We start from the raw sequence: 14,293 nt of genomic DNA, 5'->3' as shown, positions 1-14,293 counted from the left end.
CTAATGGCGAGCAGAGGCTTTCCTTGCTGGTGGGTGCGGGACCCTGGACTTTCCCCCTGGGCTTAGGTGTAATCATGGGGTGCTTAGGTAAGGCTGTTGTCACCTGTTTCCACTGTCACTCTGCCGGTGAGTGCACACTCCTGCCCTTGGTGTGTGGCGAGGCTATGGGGGAGTCCTCTGGAAGAGAGCCTCTTGCAGGTACTAGGCTGTCCGGGGTTCGGGGGTTGGAGAGTTTTCACCTATTTCCACCTCCTTCCGGGGGGAAGTCCACCCGCCTTCCGATGAATATCAGTACAGGTCTCTCAGGGGGCTTGAGATGCTATCTGGATTTCCTTTATTAACCGGTGAATGTCCAATTAGTTGTAGATTCAAAGGGGGAGAGACAAAGAAGACCACTCACTCCACCATCTTGGTCCCACCAGATCTTGATTTTTTTTTAAAGATTGGTACCTGAGCTAAGATCTGTTGCCAATCTTTTATTTATTTTTTCTTCTTCTCCCTGAAGCCCCCGAGTACATAGTTGTATACTGTAGTTGTAGGTTCGTCTAGGTGTACTATGTGGGATGTTGCCTCAGCATGGCTTGATGAACAGTGCTATGTCCATACCCAGGATGTGAACTGGTAAAACCCTGGGCCACCGAAGCAGAGCATGCAAACTTAACCACTCAGCAACAGGGCCAGCCACTGGATGTTGGATCTTGTCAAGTGCTTTCCTATCATCTGTATTAAGATGATCATGTGGTTTTTATTCCTCATTTTATTAATATGGTGTATCACGTTGTTTGATTTGCAGATATTGAATCATCCCTGCATCCCTGGTATAAATCCCACTTGATCAAGGTATATGATCCTTTTAACATTTTGCTGTATTCAGTTTGCCATTATTTTGTTGAGGAATTTTGCATGTATGTTCTTCAGTGATATCGGCATGCAATTTTCCTTCTTTGTGTTGTCCTTGTCTAGTTTTGGTATCTGGGTAATGTTAGCCTCAAAAATGAGTTAGGAAGTGTTCCATGTTCTTCAATTTTTTGGAATAATTTTAGAAGGAAAGGTATTAAATCTTCTATGAATGTTCTTTAGAATTCTGCAGAGGAGTCATCTGGTCTTGGACTTTTGCTTTTTGGGAGATTTTTGACTACTGTTTCAATCTCTTTACTTGTGATTGTCTACTTAGATCTGCCATTTCTTCTTGATTCAATTTTGGGAGGTTGATTCAGCCTAAGAATTTATCTATTTCTTCTAGGTTATCCAATTTGTTGGCATATAGTTTTCCATAGTATTCTCTTATGATACTTTGTGTTTCTCTGGTATCCATTGTAATTTCCCCTCTTTCATTTCTAATTTTATTTGTTTGTTCCTTCTCTCTTTTTTCCTTAGTGAATCTGGCTAAGGGTTTGTCAATTTTGTTAATCTTCTCAAAGAACCAGCTCTTATTTTCATTGATTCTTTCTACAGTTTTTTTTACTCTCTATTTCATTTATTTCTGCTCTGATTTTCATTATTTCCCTCCTTCTGCTGACTTTGTGCTGAGTTTGTTCTTCTTTTTCCACTTCTATTAGGTGTAGTTTAAAATTACTTACTTGAGATTTTTCTTGCTTCTTGAGGTGTGCCTGTATTGCCCATCAATTCCCTCATAGAACTGCTTTTCTGGCATCCAATCAGAGTTGGTATGCTGTATTTTCATTTTCATTTGTCTCTAGGTATTTTTTGTGCATTTGAGGAAGATTTGCCCTGAGTTAACATCCATTGCCAATCTTCCTCTTTTTTGCTTGAGAAAGATTAGCCCTGAACTGACATCTGTGCCAGACTTCCTCTACTTTGCATGTGGAATGCCTCCACAGCATGGCTTACAAGTGAAGTAGGTCCATGCCTGTGATCTGAACCTGCAAACCCAGGCTACTGAAGTGGAGTGCATGGAACTTTAAGCACTCAGTCTTGGGGTCAGCCTTGTCTCCAGGTATTTTTTTGATTTCTCCTTTGATTTCTTCATTGTTCCAATGGTTGTTCAGTAGCATGTTGTTTAATCTCCACATATTTGTGACTTTCCCAGCTTTTTTCTTATGGTTGATTTCTAATTTCATAGCATTGTGGTCAGAAACGATGCTTGATATGATTTCAATCTTCTTAAATTTATTGAGGCTTGCCCTGTTCTCAACATATGGCCTATCTTTGAGAATGTTGCAGGTACACTTGAAAATAATGTGTATTATGCTGTTTTTGGAAAGAATGTTCCTTATATAGCTATAAAGTCCGTCTGGTCTAATGTTTCATTTAAGGTCGCAATTTCCTTGTTGAGTTTCTGTCTGGATAATCTATCCATGATGTAAGGAGGGTAATGAGATCCTTTACCATTTTTGTGTTGCTGTCAATTTATCCTGTTAGATCTGTTAGTAGTTGCTTTATATACTTTGGTGCTTCTGTGTTAGGCTCATATATATTCACAAGTATTTCCTCTTGGTGGAATCTCACTTTTATCATTATGTATTGCCCCTCTTTGTCTTTTTTATCTTGCAGTCTGCTTTGTCTGATATAAGTATGGCAACACCTGCTTTCTTTTGCTTGCCATTTGCTTGGAGTATCATCTTCCATCCCTTCACTCTGAGCCTGTGTTTGTCTTTAGAGCTGAGATGTGTTTCTAGGAGGCAGCATATTGTTGGGCCTTGTTTTTCAATCCATCCAGCCACTCCGTGTCTTTTGATCGGAGAATTCAATCCCTTTAAATTTAGAGTGATTATTGATATATGAGGGCTTAATATTGACATTTTATCTCTTATTTTTTGGTTGTTCTATATTTCCATTGTTTCTCTTCCCTTGTATTTCTGATTGCCATTTCAGTTTGGTGATTTTCTGTTATGGCTTTCTCAGTTTTCTATTTATTTATTATTGGTGGTTCTATTCTGACTCTTTGTTTAGGGGTTACCATGAGGTTTGTATAAAAGATCTCATGGATGAGGTAGTCCATTTTCTGATAACCATTAGTCTAAGTAAGTTCCATCCCTTTTCTCTTCCCCGTCTGACTTATTATTGTCACAAATTCTTCTTTTTTGTGTTCTGAGTTTATGACTAAATTGTAGTGTTCATGGTTATTTTTGATGCTTTCCTCCCCTTTATCGGTTATGTTATAATTAAGTGTTTGCTAACCTGTTCTGATAGGGAGCTGCAATTTTCTTATTTTGTCTGTCTATTTATCTCCTTGCTCAAAGCTTTTTAAATCTTTGCCATTTTATTTCTGGTAGGAGGGGTTCCTTCATCATTTGTTGTAAGGGACATCTAGTGGCAATGATGTCCCTCAGTTTTTGTTTATTTGACAAAGCTTTTATTTTTCCATCATATCTAAAGAATAGTTTCACTGGATAGAGCATTTTTGGCTGAACGTTTTCATCTTTCAGTATTTTGAATATATCATTTCATTCTGTCTTAGCCTGTAAGGTTTCTGTTGAGAAATATGCTGAAAGACTGATAGGGGTTCCTTTGTAAGTTGTTTTCTTATTCCTTGCTTCTTTACTATTTTTTCTCTGTCATTGACTTTTGCCTGTGTTAATATTATATGGCTTGGAGAAGGGCTTTGTGCACTGATGTAATTAGGAGTTCTATTTGTCTTCATGTACTTGTAAGTCCAGCTTCTTATCCAGTTTTGGAAAGTTCTCAGCTATTATTTCTTTGAGCAAGCTCTCTGCTCCTTTCTCCCTATCTTCTCTTGCTGGAATACCTATAATCCTTATATTGCTTTTCCTAATTGAGTCAGATATTTCTTGAAGAATTTCTTCATTTTTAAAAAATCTATGTTCTCTCTCCTCCTTCACCTGAAGCATTTCTGTATTTCTAGCCTCTGAATCACTAATTCTGTCCTCCATAAAGACAGCTCTGTTTTGTATGGTTTCCAGATTTTTAAAAATCTCATTAATTGTGTTCTTCATCTCTAGATTTTTTTGAAAATTTTTTTTGGAGTTTCAATGTCTTTGGTGAAGTATTGCTTCTGCTCATTAATTTTATTCTTCAGCTCACTGAATTGTCTTTCTGAGTTTTGCTGAAACTTGTTTAGTTTCTTTATCACCACTATTTTGATTTTCTGTCATTTAGATTGTAAATGTCTGTTACTTTAGGATTCGTTTCTGGAGAGTTGAATTTTCCTTCTGCTCTGAAGCATTAATGTAGTTTTTCAATGCCTTTGGTGAATTGATCCTTTACTGGTGCATTTGTGGTAGTATGAGGTCACAGATTCCACCTGCCACTGCTCGGGGGAGAGATGGAGCTGTCTTTTCTGATCCTGCCCTGTCTGCTGGACTTTGTGTGGCTAGGGCTACTCTGCATTTTCCCAGGATGGCTGCTGCTACTCTGCAGGTTGCACTCACATGGGCAGGGTGTTTGCATGGGGTGGGCAGGTCAGGCACCATAGGCAGGGTCTCTGTGCTTGGTAGGGGACCAACCAGGCTGCTGCACCCTAGGCAGGAGGGGCACCTATGTGGGGGCTGAGCTGTCACTTGATGGGTCCCATGGGCTGCTGTGTTCCACTGGCTGGGCTCCTTCTCACCTGCACTGTGCTAGGGGTGAGAGGCACCCACACAAAGGCTGAGCTGCCATGCAGTGGATGCCCGTGGCTGCTGTGCTCCACAGGTGGGGGCACCTTCTGAGTGGGCAGGGCACCTTCTTGCCTGTGCTGTGGTAGGGTTGAGGGGTGTGGCCGAGGGGGCTGAGCTGCCACTCAGTGGGTCCCTTGGGTTGCTGTGCTCTGTGGGCAGGGTGCTTTTTTGCCTGTACTGTGTTGGTGGGTGGGGGCAACCACATGTGGTCTGAGCCACCACTTAGTGTTTCCCATAGGCTGCTGTGCTCCATGGGTGGGGGTGCCTTCTGAGCATGTGGGGCACCTTCTCAACAGTGCTGTGCTCAGTTGGTGGGTGCCTTCATGGGAGCTGAGCTGCTGCCACTCATTGTAGAGTCTTCCCACTGGAAGGGCCACCACGGCATGGTGAGCACTCCCTCGAGCCAGGCTGCAACTCTGAAAGCATTTGAGCAGGCCATGCTGTCCTGGCCTCCTCTTAAAGTTGAGTTGGCTTCTGTGTGAGGATCTACAATCTGGTTTGCTGCTGCCAGAGTGGGGAGGGGTGTGCTCATCTAGTTCCACTGCCTTCTGGGGATCCAGTCCACCCACTTTCAGTTGCAGGGCTGCATGGATTCTCAGGCACCCTGTTGTGCTGTGTAGGGAATCCTCTGCTGCTTAATGAATGTCCACTTAGTTGTAACTTAAAGGGCAGAGACTAGGGGAAAAATTCACTCCACCATGATGCTGACATCACTTCCTAGATTTTCTCTTTTAAAAGGTGAATTTCCCATTGGAAAGGCATAGAGTCTCATGGAATTTAATTTATGTATGATCTCCTGGAACGCAGACACATGATAGGGTGAAATCAAACACCTTGGGTATTTTATAAACTTGGAGAAAAAAGCAAACTATGGAAATGAGTGTAAAGTCTTCAGTTTGACATAGCTAGCCCATAAATTTTTCTGGAAGCTTCATTATCTAATGATACTTGCTTGCCTGCATGCTTATGTAAGTTGGCATTTTATTTCACCCAGGGATATATATATGGTGGTGTTACTGAATCAAAGTCCTGGTGAGTTAAAATCAGACTCTCCATCAGAAGTACTTTTGTTACACAAAAATAAAGTATATTTGCAGCTAATAGGAGGCCACACAGAATCATTTCCAAAGTTGTGGCCATCCCCGCACACGGGAAAGCAGGAGACTTCTTTTATTTTGGATGGGGAATTCAAAAGGGAGAGGTGGGCATTTGCTTGTGCAGGCTCAGTGGAAAACATGCTTCCACATACACTGTGGGTTATGGTAATAAGGCCTAACTTCCTCCTGGAGAGGCGATCTTAGCATTAACAATGAGGCAAAGGGGTCAGCCCAATGGCCTAGTTGTTAATTTTGCATGCTCTGCTTCAGTGGCCCAGGATTCCCACGTTCAGATCCTGGGTGCAAACCTAGCACTGCTTGCCAAGCCACACTGTGACAGCATCCCACATAAAATAGAGGAATATTGGCACAGATGTTAGCTCAGTGACAATCTTCCTCAATCAAAAAGAGGAAGATTGGCAACAGATGTTAGCTCAGGGCCAATCTTCTTCACCACACACACACACACAAAAACCAAAGAGTAAGAGGGACAAAGGTCACAGGTGTTGCTCTTGTGGTGGGGCTTGGTCTGGTTCAGGGTGGTTGGTTATTGGATCTCTTAAACAGTTAAATGCTTCCAAATCCAACTTTGAGTTCTGTGGGGCAATTAATCAGTAACAGTAGCAAAAAAAAAATAGTTTTAACGAATCAATATTACTTTGTATTCACCAAAATGCACTCCTTAATATTCAGTTATCTGAACTAGTTTGAAAACAACTTATGGTGGATATGTATGAGTGATTAAGAATATTTACTTTGTTTTTAATTTGTTCCTTGTTCTTATTAGATTTTTAATTACCTTTTCCCTTACGGAAAATGAATATATTCCAGTCCTCAGGTGAATTGGTACAACAATGGAATTTAGATTAATTGACACTGCTTCCTTGTAAACTCCCTTTTCCTCAAAGGACATTTGTGGAAATCTGTGAACAAATTCTGATACTCAGGCTTGTGAGTGGCAAGGCTACTTGGATGATAATATCCAGTGTCTGGTCCACAGGCTTCCCATGAGGATTTACTTCCAGGACATTTTTGAAAGCAAGTGCAATCTTCTCCCTGAAGGAAACACCTGCTTTGCCCATAATTCTCTAAATAATTTTATTCTGAGAGTCTCCAGTTCAGTTTGACCACCTTGGGAAGTACTCTGGGGAAATGAAAGCTGTGTGCATAAATTATGAATTTCTCATAAGAACCATACACTATTCTATATTTCTGGTTAATTGATAGAAATTGATGCAAATGCTGCTGTTGTCTTGGCAAGTTCTTCTCAATAGAACTTGTGTCTGAGTTTTAACCAATATATGAATGACAAATGTAATCCTGACAGTAATTGGTTTTTATAACCTGAGATCATGTATAAAACATTCTCTGAGATGTCCCATTCTCTTATGGAATTTTGCATTACTTTGCACTTCTTGGGTAAAGAAACAAAATAATTTGCCTAAGGACATTCAAAGTGTCAGTGCAGAGCCCCCTCAATTAACTACACCCATAGCAAACATTAAACATCCAGTGTGTGTAAGTGAGGTCTAAAGAATTTCCATCCCTGTCTATATGAAGGTCAAAATCTGGTGAAGAAGTTGGCACATATTCATCAAGAAAGTCCAAGGGGTACATGGAACTGACATCTTGCAAATAAGCATTTCATGGATAGAAAAATCCATTGGGCATTATTAATGTGGTTTGGGTTAATTTAGGGTAGGCTATGTGACATGGGGGGCCAGGACTTGAAGGAGCAAGTTGGTGACACTAAAAGATAATGACTTGCAGTGCTTTTGGAGGTAAAAATGAAACCATTTTCCAGCCATTGCAAATTTACCTCCTGGTTGCATACAGGAGAGTGCCCTTGCAGCTTTTCCTAATTTTTTAGGTCTATCTCATACAGAGTCTTGGACACAATCAATGCTCAGTGGGGCACTTACTGAATTCATTAATTCAGGCAATCATTTTGGAACACATAGAGAGCTATGTACTTTTTGTAATCTCATGTTATTCTGTCATCTGCCATGGCAATTTAGGTGTGGTGTTTTCTTGGTTCTCAGAGTATAAGCAGACAGAAGGTAGAGCTTGGCTCTTGCTTGTCCATATTGGCCTGCAAGGCCAATTTTTTTCTTTTGTAATGAATTGACTCTTCCTATTACAGAATTCTGATTAGTGGTGCTATGGAATGAATATTTGTGTACCCCCAAAATTCATACATTGAAGCCTTATCCCCAACATGATGGCATTTGGAGGTGGGACTTTTGGAAGGCACTTAGGCCTTGAGGGTGGAGCCCTCATGAAGGGGTTTAGTGCCCTTATAAGAAGATACCTGAGAGAGATGATCTTTTGCTCTACCATGTGAAGATACAGTGAGAAGATGGACAATTGCAAACCAGGAAGAGTGGCCTCACCAGGTGCTGGATCTGCAAGCTCCTTCATCTTGGACTGCCAGCCTCCAGGACAGAGATAGATAAACAGTTTGTTGTTTAAGCCACCCAGTGTATGGTATTCTATCATGGCAGCCCAAATGGACTAGGACAGATGGAGAGCCATTGCACCTAATATAACTTGCAAAAGGACCCCAACAATTTTGAGTATCACCGTGGGCTAATATCCACATATAATAAATTAGCAGACTTCCTTTGGACTTCACATGCATATATTATATATGTGTATGTATGTATATACATATATATATACATATGTGTGTGTGTGTCTGTGTATATATATTCTATTTCTGAGTAGTGTGGCTAATGTTTCCTTTTGGTTTTCTGATTGGGTTGGTTCACAAACATGAAATAATTGTGACTCTGGGTGGTTAGAACAACATTCTCTTTTGTTTTGGCCACTGAATACTTGCAACATTGCTTAGTAGTAAGCAAAAAATAAAAACTGACCTGAAGAAATGGATTATTCCAGTGGTTTGCATGCATTTTTAGTAGTGATTACAATTTTTAATAAAATTTTAGGGGAAAACCCATTAAAAATCACAAAAGCGAATTTTTTTGTATACTAGCTATATGCCAAGGGTACTATAATAAGGCTTTTTTGTATTAATTAACTAATTTATTTTTACAACAACCCCATGAAACAGTGTACTGTTGTCATTTCCAAGTTACAGTTGAGAAACTGAGGCAAAGAGAAGTGATCTGGCTTGTCCTAAGGGGCACAGAGAGTCTGTCTATAATAGAATCATAATTCAAACATAGGCAGTCTGGCTCCTGAGTCTCACTGATAATTATTATATGCTACTCTCTACCTTTTACACACAGGTGTATTAGTCAGAGTTCTCTAAAGAAAGAGAACCATTAGGATGCATATACATATATGTGTATGTGTGTATGTGTGTGTGTAGAAAGAAATTTATTGTAAGAAATGGCCTCATGTGATTATGGAGGCCGTTAAGTTCAAAATCTGCAGTATGGGCCAGAAGACTGAAGACCCAGGAAAGCCCATGGTGCGTTTTAAGTCCAGAGGCATTCTGCTGGATAGTTCCCTCTTGCTCAGGAAGGCACATTTTTCTGTTCTACTCAGGCCTTTCACTGATTGGGTGAGACCCATCCACAGTATGGAGGGCAATCTGCTTTATTCAACATTCACTGGTTTAAATATTAATGTCATCCAAAAACGCCCTCCAAGTCAACACATAAAATTAACCATCACATCAGGTCAAAGTAATAAAGGGGTTCTGTAGGTGATTCAAATTCTGTTTGGTAGAAAGTATTTCCCTTTGTGCAGAAACTCAGAGGAACCTCCCTGCAACGCAGTTTAACAACTACAGGCTGGTCTATGAAATCAGTGTTGTTTCCTCTTCCTTAGTCTCATTCACATCTGTCTGACTCTCTTCTCTAAACGTCCTTAAATCATTTTATCTTCAAAAGTGTTTATCTTTCTATGCTGGACTGCCAACGCCATTACATCCATGGTCTCCAAACTTACTGATCCCTCATCAACATCAGTAGAAAACGGTTTTGACCATGCACTCCCAATATTTTAAATTTATAATGTATACTCATAAGTAAAATACTATAAAGAATATACAAAATAGAAAATAGAAAGTAATGGGGAAAGAAACAGTGCTTCTTAATGTCTAATTCTGATGGCTTTACCTTAAGGCCAGAATACACCCAGGTTAGAGGATTATACATACAAAGGTGTATTTTAATCATATTTCAAATCAACTTCTTGATAATTTGAAATGAATTTTTGCCTAACTTTGTGTCATATATGGTTATATTTTTATAGTTTTACTTTCTAACATGGCTTATAATGAGCTCTTCTGAGGAGTATAAGAAACATCAGCTCTGGAATTTTCCTTTTTGTTTGTTTAGTATCTCCAATTCACAGGGTTTTTATCCTTGCAAACATTAATTCATTTAAAGCTGATAATATAAGCTGTAATTCTACTGGTCAGGGAATATTATGAAAGACTGTGAAATGGCCAAGAAAAGGTTATGAGGTATCCTGCTTAGCACACTATTTTATGTTTTTTCTCCCTTTCATTATATTTGAGCTTTTTTACCACTCTATGAGTCATAAAAGATGATGAGGATGTAAATGCCTCTTTTCTATAGAAACGCAAATGATTATGTCCAGTGAAATGTAATGGATTATTGCCCTGTGGATGAGGGCTGCATCTGTTTGCCAATTTGTTTCAGCATTCTTGATGGCCTATATATGTGCACTGTTTCAATTTTCCTTTGAACCAGTTGTAACATTTTCTGTCCTCATTAAGTTATGAGTTAAATATAATCTTTGACGTGAGTTTATTTATATTTTTATGAGCTTCACGAGTTTATCCTTTAAAAAAATATCCTTTAACACACTGAACCAAGTGCGCATAAGACAACTGCTGAGAGGAGTGAATGTGAAGGCACCACCGTGGAACGCCTACCAGTCTTTCCTCAGAAGCCCCAGTAAATGCCATGTGACACACCTTGGTCCTACAGACAAAGAGAGGATGCCACATCGCTCCATTAAACATCAGTAAACTTTTATTTCTTTCTTTAAAAAAGAAAGATAAAATTTTATCCCTCTTAATGGATCATCTCCTATGTCCCCCCTAGAGATCACTACTTGGGTTAGGAGTATGAAGAACCTCTTGCATTAGCCCTTTCTCTAAAAATCTACAGGGTAAATATTTTTAGAGGATCCAGGAAGTGGCTGGCCCTAGCTCTGTCCATGGTCTTTGAGATCATGTGGCCTGTTGATAGGATACTGATGAAGGATTGAGAGCTACAAGACACTAAAGTGTGAAGGTAAGTAAGAATCTACTGTAAGAGTTTGGATAGAGTTGCTCCTGTTGTCAGAGGGTTAGCGGAAAGTTCTATAAAGCCTTCAGGCTTGGGTTGCAATTGTTTTATGTTGTGGTTTGAGATCCATGCCATAACCTACAAACACACACACATGCATGTGTGACAGTTATGACCTGTGATATCATAAAATATAGCCTAATGCATTTCTATATTTAGAACACCCAAGCCCTGCAGACCTCTCTGCATCTAACAAGACCTAAATAACAGCATAACTTAATAGAGCAAAGAAATCCCAGCAAACCTCTGCACTGACCAAAAAGAAAAAAAACTGAGGTGGGTAGGTTGTGGAAAAACACCACAATGAAACCATCAGGAAAATTCAAAACAGAAATGAAAATAGACTTGTAAAAGCAGCCAAGAGCAGACTTTTGGTCAGAACAATATGGAAAAAACATTTTTCCCCTGCTCCTCCAAGCTAAGCACAACTGTAAACCCTGGCCATGTCCAAGAGACAACCAAAAGAGGACTCTGAAAGACGGTAAGTAGAAGAAGAGCTGGTATGGGACACCAGGCCTGAGGAGTGGCACTGCACACTATGTCTTGTATTCCCCATCTGACAGGAGGAAGGCCATCTGGATACAAAGTTCCCAGACCCTCAACCTAGCAGCAGAGGGCTGTTAGGTGGGCTCCATCCCCCCTGATCAAATAGGAGTCTCTCTAGCAATATCAGGTGAGCCTGACCCCACCCGGAAAAGAGATTGACCAGGAGTGCCACCAGAAACCAGCAGCCAGGGGAGGTCCTCTCCTTCCCTGTGGGGCCTAAGAGTCCCCTTTCCACTAGAGACACTGAGGCTGTGGGAGGGCAAAGCCAGTGTGAAAGACTTGGCTGCCCAGGTGGCCTGCTTAGTCAGCCGCATGGCCCAGTGGATGAAGGCTCCCTTCCCCACCCAACAGTGGATTGGCAGACTAAATAAGAGAAAGGACTCAGGCACTTGGTTCAGGAAGCCTTTTTATCTCTGAGGGCCTGAGACTCTCCAACCCCTACACCCAGAGACAGCAGGGCAGGCATGCAAGGGATCCACACATGGCAAGCAGTCTAATCCAGAAAGTCTCTTTGTTCCTGTGGACCTGAGGGTCCTCCCCAGAAACACTGGGCTAGCTAGAGGCAACAGTAGAGGGATCCTGTACCACACTTCTTTTCCCAGAAGATTCCCAAGGCTCAGTCTGGAGAAATCCTTTTCACTTTTACAAAGAGCACTAGCAAGAACCAGTGGGAGCCTCAGCTGCATCAGATCAACCAGTCAGACCAAGGTAACACTCAAGGACTCTAAAATTAAACTGCCACTATTAGAACCAGAGTCCACAAAAGTTGGCCTGGGATCCTGATGCTAATATAAACAGGGTCACTACCTGCTAAAATAAAAGATTTAAATAGGATCCAGAGTCTCCTAACATAATAGACAAGACTCCAGGGTAAAATTGAAAATCACCGGTCATAACAAGAACCAAGAAAATCACAACTTGAATGAGAAAAGATAACTAATTGTTGCTGAGATGAGTCCAATGTTGGAATTTTCTGATGAGGATTTCAAAGCAATGGTCATACAAAAGCTTCAACAGTGAATGACAAATTCTCTTGAAACAAATGAAACAATTTGAAATGTCAAAAATGAAATAGAAGTTGTAAAAAAAAAAGGAACCAGAGCCAGCACTGATGGCCTAGTGGTTAAAGTTTGGCAAGCTCTGCTTCAATGGCCCCAGTTTTGTTGCCAGGTGTGGAACCACACCACTCGTCTGTCAGTAGCCATGCTGTGGTAGTGGCTCACATAGAAGAACTAGAGGGAGCTACAACTAAAATATACAACTATGTACTGGGGCTTTGGGGAGGGAAAAGAAAAAGAGGAAGATTGGAAACAGATGTTAGCTCAGGGCAAATATTTCCAAGCAAAAATAAAAGAGGAGCAAAAAAAAAAAAAAAGGAACCAAATAAAAATCATACAACTGAAAAATGCAATAACAATTAAATAGTACTTGCTGGATGAACTCAGTACTAGAATGGAAATGGCAGAATATAGAATGAGTGAATTTGGGGACAGAATAACAGAATTCACCTAAACTGAACAAGAGAGAGAAAATAGACTTGAAGAAAAAGTGAAAAGAGCCTCAGGGACCTGTGGGATGAAAACAAAAAATTAAAAATTTGTATCATCGAAGTGTAAGAAGAGGGGCCAGCCTGGTGGCGCAGCGATTAAGTTCACACGTTCTGCTTCTTGGCAGCCCGGGGTTCACCAGTTCGGATTCCAAGTGTGGACATGGCACTGCTTGGCAAAAGCCATGCTGTGGTAGGTATCTCACATATAAAGTAGAGGAAGATGGGCATGGATGTTAGCTCAGGGCCAGTCTTCCTCAGCAAAAAAAGAGGAGGATTGGCAGTAGTTAGCTCAGGGCTAATCTTCCTCAAACAAAAAATGAAAGGAAAAAAAAAGAAGCGTAAGAAAAAGAAAAAGAGAGAGGGCTTGAAAAAGCATTTGAAGAAGTAATGGCTAAAATCTTACTAAATTAGATGAAAGAAACACACTTAAAAATCTAAGAAACTGTGCAAACCTGAAACAGGGTATACCCAAAGAAATCAATTCCAAGACATATCATAATTAAACTTTTGAAAACCAAACATAAAGAAAAAAATCAGCAGTCAGAGAAAAGTAACAGGTTATATAGAGGGGAACACCATTTAAATGACAGAGATGAGAAAGACGTGCCAAATATTTTTCAAGTTCTGAAAGAAAAGAAATGTCAACCAAAAATTCTATGTATAACAAAACTATGCTTCAGGGTCCAGCCTTGCGGCTGAGTGTTTAAGTTTGTGTACTCTGCTTCAGCAGCCAATGGTTTCACCAGATCAGATCCTGGGTGTGGACCTAGCACCACTCATCAAGCCATGCTAAGATGGCATCCCACATAGCAAAACCAGAGGCACTCACAACCAGAATATACATTCTGGGGGATCTTTGGGGAGAAGAAGAAGAAGAAAAAAGATTGGCAACAGATGTTAGCTCAGATGTCAATCTTTAACAATTACAACAAAAAACTATGCTTCAGGAATAAAGAGGAAATAAAAATATTCTCAGATGAAAGAAGACAAAAAGAATTTGTTGTTAGCAGACTTATCTATAATGACTGGCTAAAGGAAATTCTTCTAGAAAGAAAATAATAAAAGAAGGATTCTCAGAGCATCAGGAAGGTAGAAGAAACAACTGAAAAAAGGAGAAATCTGGGTACATCCAAGAGACTATCTTTTTCCTTGTGAAACTTATAAATTATATTTGATGATTAAAACAAAAATTATAAGCTACCATCTGACACCCAAGATAGTATTTTA

The sequence above is a fragment of the Equus przewalskii genome, chromosome 1, assembly GCF_037783145.1.
Source record: "Equus przewalskii isolate Varuska chromosome 1, EquPr2, whole genome shotgun sequence".
NCBI lineage: Eukaryota > Metazoa > Chordata > Mammalia > Perissodactyla > Equidae > Equus > Equus przewalskii.
Note: the sequence above shows the minus strand (reverse complement) of the source record.